The sequence below is a fragment of the Myripristis murdjan genome, chromosome 22 (genome assembly GCF_902150065.1).
Source record: "Myripristis murdjan chromosome 22, fMyrMur1.1, whole genome shotgun sequence".
Classification (NCBI taxonomy): domain Eukaryota; kingdom Metazoa; phylum Chordata; class Actinopteri; order Holocentriformes; family Holocentridae; genus Myripristis; species Myripristis murdjan.
The window spans coordinates 6,343,416-6,349,793 of record NC_044001.1 but is presented as its reverse complement, the minus strand read 5'-3'; positions in this window follow the sequence as shown (position 1 = coordinate 6,349,793).

The window sequence follows — 6,378 nt, the reverse complement described above, 5'->3', positions numbered from 1 at the left end:
CTATATGTATGTGTTAGATTGTTTTTAAAAGAAAGATATATAATAGATGTGAGAATATGGTGTATGTTTACACATGTGAGAATGACAATATATATGTAGGAGTTAAAATGTTTATATGTGAGAGTAAAGAATACATATGTGTGCAAGTGTACATGCATGTAAGTGAGAGTGAAAATAGATGTGTGTGTGTAGAAAAGTGCAAGGTATATGTATGAGTAGAAATACTGTATATATCGCCTACATGAAAGGAGAATGTGTGAATGTGTGTGAGAGGGTCAAAATTAATTATGGCTTTTACAGCCCCTCATAAAACACTGTGTGTATGCACATTTGCGTGTGTGTGTGTGTGTGTGTGTGTGTGTGTGTGTGTGTGTGTGCACCCGCATGTATACACGTGCCTTTGTGTGTGAGGGCATCATTTGGTAAACAAAAGGAACATCATTAGCACGCTAATCACTACAACGTTTTACTCAGTGCTTCTTGCTCGGCTACTAACTGTTGCTGCATGCTGAAAGCTGTTGTGTGCTGTGGACAAACTGTCGAGGTAAAAAAGGAAAAAAGTCAGACGGTTGGGGGCATAGGTGTCGACGCTCGGCAGTGAGTAACTTCATTTCATCTTTCTGAGAAGGACATGCCTGACAACAGCAATTTAGTCTGGGCTGCTGCGGCTCTTTCTCTCCGCGCCGCGAGATGAACTCTGCAGAAACCTGCGACGATGTGACCCGGGCGACCCAGCTAAAGTCTGAAGCTGCTGTATGTTTGATAATCAGTCATCGCAGAAACGAATCATCGGCTCTAATTAAAGGCTCCAGTTTTGACGAAGCGTCTCCAGGGAAGATTTTGGGTCGGGAAGGCAGCGCGGCCACAAAACAGAAATCCGACCTCTCTCTGTGGTTTGTTTTGAACAAGCAGGGAGGTTTACGGTCAAATATCTTTTGAAATGCTATTAAATCGATACACTCTGAATGGACTCTGAGTTAAAGGCACGGTTCGCCCAAAATATATGAATCCCTTTGGTGCAGTTTATCCATCCATCCAGAGAGTTTCTGTGTGATCTGGTGACGTTTCCAGTCGGCTGTGATGTTTGACATTTACATGTGAAAAAAAAACGACAGCAGCAGCTCTTTCAATGATAAAATGTTGTACTCATGGTGAAATGTGTCTTCCTGCTGAAGAGCACGGGCAGACCACATCGGTCCACCTCTAATTCGTACTTGTGGGCACACAGATACAGTTTGCTGGTGTTTTTCAGCAGAACACAGTTACCAACAAAACACAAACAGAATACTGCCAAGGGCTGTGGATTATGACAGATTTCTGTGTCATTTGGAAAGCGCTGCCGCTGTTCGGTTTTTCACATGTAAATTTTTGACGGTTTTAGCTCCACAAACAGATACCCCCTCTGGTGTATTCGGGTGCCAGGAGACGGGGAAGATTACGGCAAACTGGAAACTTCGCCAAATCAAACAGAAACTATTTGGATAGATAGACTGTGCATGAGAAAACAAAAAATAGGTGAACTGTTCCTTTAAAGATATTGACTTTATAAACTGCGGGTACATTCACATCAGGCTTTTATAGTAAAAAAAGGAGCCTCTAATAGTGTTATAGTTTGGAAAACTGATTGAAATGATGATTGAATTTGTCTGTTCGCACGCTGCTTTAAAGGTTAACTCCAGTGCCGCTCCCCTCGAGCAGCATGGGAGGTCAACGCTTTGCCAAAGGGCACTTCGGCGGAGTTGGACGCAATAACAGCCGCCGTCCGTTTGCCAGCGGATGACTGCTGCTGCGCCGCCGCCGCCGCAGGAGATGAACCGAGCTCGAACCTTGCCGGCTGTAACGAGGCCACCTCTCGACTCGGAGGCCGACCCGCTGCCCTCGTCCCCCCGCGCGCAGGGTTTGATCCATCCAGTGTCCTGCACACCACAAGTTAAGGACACAACACTACAAAGAGGAGAGGGACTAATCCAATAACCTCAGCTGAACCCTCTCATCTCCAGGCTGTTGGAAGGCCTGATTCACTCGCTATCAGCTACTGAACAGGGACTCGTTTTTTTTTTTTTTTTTTTTGCCGCAAAATTGGTCGAGGCAGAGTGGGTAAGTGGGAAATTGTTTGTATGAGAGGGGGAGTTGTGTTTGTGTTGATGTGCGTGTGTGTGTGTGTGTGGCATGTGTGAGCGCGCCTGTGTGTCGGTCTGTGTCTTTGCGGCGGAGCCATAATGCGCGAGTGTGAAATTGTTATAATGAATCACATTCGGTGTTTGTGCGTCCGTGTCGTGTTTGTCTGTGGGTGTCTGTTTCTCTGTGCATGTGTTTATTTGTAAGTAGCCCCCATGCAAGCAGCCACCTCTTACTCTTCATTTGTGCACGACTGTGTGTTTTTCTGCGGCATGTGTGTCTCGGTAAATTTATCCCTCCGGTGAAGCTTCCTGGTTTGATTTGTGTGATGCTGGATCCTCTTCTGATAACAAACTACAGCCTCTCAGAAAGCCAAGCCTGCAGCTGCTCTCCCTCTCTCCTCTCCCTTTCTCTCTCTCTTTCTCTCCAGCCTGCATCTTCCATCCCTCTGCCTCCTCTTCCCGCTCGCTCTCACAGGCTTTTATGGAGGCAGTAAATAACCTTGCGCTGTCTCCGTGTTTAATTTGGTTTTACTGGCCGGTGGACCAAGCTGTGTTTGGAAACGTTACACTGTGAAAACCAGGGGCTCATCAGTGGTTCCTCAAAGATGCAAACGGGAGCTGATGAGCGCCTGAAAATCAAATCCTTGGCTAGAGACAAAAAAAACTCTTGAAAGCGTTCCTTTAAGAGCAGAAAAACAGCAGGGCATGTCCGGTCCCCTTGGTCACAAGTGGGCCCATGCACATCTGACTGACATCTCCCAAAGGCATGAATGAGGACTTTCCTATTAATCATTTTCTCTAGCCTGGATGATTAGTCATTGACCTAAATTGACGGATTGTTGTGTAATCTACTGTTTATTGTTCATGTCTTTTTGATGTTATATATTGATATATACTATTGCAAAACTCTTTTTGTGAATGATCCCAAGTTTGATGACATCACCAGGGGGCGTTTATATATACACGGGTGAAACACATTAGTAAAAAAATGACCTGATGAAGAGCGGACACGCTCGAAACGTTGTTTAAGTAAAACATTCTTTGAGCAAAATGTGAGTGTGCGGGCTTTTTTCATCTTTTTTGATATGTTCCACTGAGCCCAGCACCTTAAGTATGTGATGTGCGTATATATCTATAAACATCTGACTGACATAGATAGATAGATAGATAGATAGATAGATAGATAGATACTTTATTCATCCCGAAGGAAATTCACAGTTTTCAGCAGTATCCACAGAGTACAAGATTAAGTAAATAAAAAAAACATAAAAAATAATAAAAAATAAACAATAATAAAAAATAAAGAATATAAAAAATAAAGAATAAAAGATGACACTCGAGATCTAAAGATCTAAGTAGCCAATGTGCAAAAAACAATGTGCAAAAAAACAAAACAACCAGTTTGCATGTATACAATGTGCATAGATGTGGGCAATGTGCAAATTTACAGTATAAACAGATGATAAATAGCTGATAAATAGATGATAAAAAAAAACAAAAAAAACAGTGTGCATCGATGTATACAATGTGCATATGGCAAACAAATGCAGTGTCAACATGTACCCCTCTTCCACCTCAAGAACTGTCCCTGGAACCCTTTTTAGGAACTTTTATCCGTCTCCAGCAAAGGAACCGGTTCCTCTTTTAGACTTAGACTTAGACTTTCTTTATTGTCATTGCACAGAAAAAACACAGCAGTGAGCTTTTTGCAATGAAATGTCGTTGCTTGGCTTCCGGATTACAACAGAGATGGAATTGTGGGGCAGTTTAAATAATTAAAATATAATCTATATAACTAGTGCGTCAAAAAAACAAGAGCTAAATAATAATAAGTGCAAGAAAGAGTAAATAGATAAAACAGAATAAACAGTGTAAACAACAGAATAAACAGTGTAAACAACAGAATAAACAAAAAAAAAAAAGTTGAGTTCCTAGGCCCCAAATGGGTCCCTGCAATCGAAGCAGTAGTCTCTGATTTCCTGGGGGTGGTTGGGGTGGTTTTAATGCTGAACAAACCTGGTTAAATGATGCAAGCAGTACAAAAGTGTCACCCTCTCTGTTTTTCAAAACACATGTCAGCGAATGCAAACACAAATTATTGAAAGATCGTCTTATCAAGAGGTGGTTCAGCTAGAAAAAAAAGAGGAGACATTCAGTTCCTCTCCTTTTGCGACTGCACTTCATGTCACAGTTGATCTCCATTACGCGACGTGAAAGCACTCTCCTATTTTCAGCTCTTGCTTTTCTAACGTCCTCAATCTCTTCTAAAGCGTCTCTTCTCCAAAGCCAAAAGCAATATCAAAGCGCCGCAGTGGTAAATAATCATGAACACAAGAACCGCTTTGACGTCTCCCGTCTTTACTGTTTTGCTGTTGTCAGTCGCACGCCAAATGGTTAGACGCCGCCTTTTTTTATTTGCATTAACTTTTTATTTGCTGTTCTTGTCGTTCTGTGGAAACACACAAGAGCTTCGGCGGCTCACTTTGCAACCAGAGCCATCATCCAAGAGCGAGACCCAGGAACCTTAACCGTGCAACTTTTTCATGGGAAAATGAAAATGATATCAGATTAGCTTCCCTTTCCTTGTCTATCATACGCCTGCATGTGCCGACTGTCTTGTTGTGAGAAATTCAGTGAGATTTTTGTCACTGTTGTTCTGTTTTGTGTTGCAACCAACTCCAAGTCGACTGGAGAGAATGAAAAACGATCCTCAAGGCACCTTGACTGCTCTGTGCGAAATACTTTCAACCTCTCTGCTTGGAGCAGACAACACACACACACACAAATGCAAACCCCATTTAGTGCAGATATGAGGCCCACTACCAGCATGCACATGTACGGTAAAAGACCTCTGTCTCTGACCTCCGTACCCTAAGATTCAAGCACCGCGAGGGTACTTGCCCTGCAAAGAACCCCCTGAAGTTCCTCGAAGACCTTTAACTTCTCAGAGTGCAGATTAAACCGGTCTAAAACACACTTAAACAGAGTTCGGAGAGCCAGAGGTCTTCAAAGAGTCACTGTGGCTGAGTGAATATAAAAAGGATTTGTGGAGAGCGGAGGCGGCCCCCATTAATTGTGATCTATGTGTGTTTTAATAAGGATTAGATGGGGGAAGCTGAATTTACCTGTGTGGCCACCCTAAAGCCCTCACGGATCTGAAAGGCAAACACAGCCAGCACACCAGACGGCCACGGCCAGGAGGCCAGAGAGAAGTTCTGCTTGAGATGTCCAACATTAGAAAAGAATGAAGATTATTTATAGCACAAAAACAAATTCACTTCATAATTACAACTATTTTTACTATGTGCTTGTTGTTGTTGTTGTTGTTTTTTCTAGGAACATTTTAGCAGGTAACTCAGGTCTTTGGTTTGCATAATAACTTGTCAACTGGTTTGAAACTCTTACAGAAAATCTTACAGATGAGTGCGCGCTCTCCTAGTGATCCAGCAATGGACACATTGAGCCCCATTCATCAAGCACCATATGAATACATTTTTTATAATTATTTTGTACTGACTTTTGCTCATGAAAATTTATTATTTATTATATTATTTATATTTAAATTTGTTTGTCAGTTTTTTTCAGGAAGGAACTTTACAAAAACCAGGACCAGAGATACATACAAAGTGATGTCTCTTGAAACTGGGCTACTTTGATTGCAGACCAGATCTTCCATATTTTAGCCACTTTTGTTTTGTTTTTTTTTGTTTGTTTTTTTGTTTTGTTTTGTTTTTGAAAGCGGATGTGTGCTATTTTGGACTACAACTATTCAAGCAGCATCCTTATCATTATCATCCCTGTGAGTCATGACTAATGGTTTCCAACCGGTTTTGTCCAATTTTATCTGACATTCACACCAGGGGCCAGATGTACAGATGCTGTGTACGCACAGAAATATGCATGCGCTATTTTCTATACATAAATCGGCATTTATAACAATGAACGTGCGGCGAGAATGTGCGCAGCTTCACGTAGACTTCACACCGTGCACACACACACACGGAGGCTTGGCTGCAGGCTGGTGGAGAAGTGGTAGAAAATAACATGAAAGGGGAAATTTATGCAACATTATTATCGTAACTTTATTATTTCAATATACTAAGAGACCTTAATACCCAATTTCATTGTGCATGTATGATTTTGTGCATGCCTGTTTTCTTTTTTCTTTTTAAAAATATTATTCTGAGTGAGAATATATGTATTACAGTGTGTCACACATAACACAGATGGGCTGATGGGTGGATATATTTACAGGTAC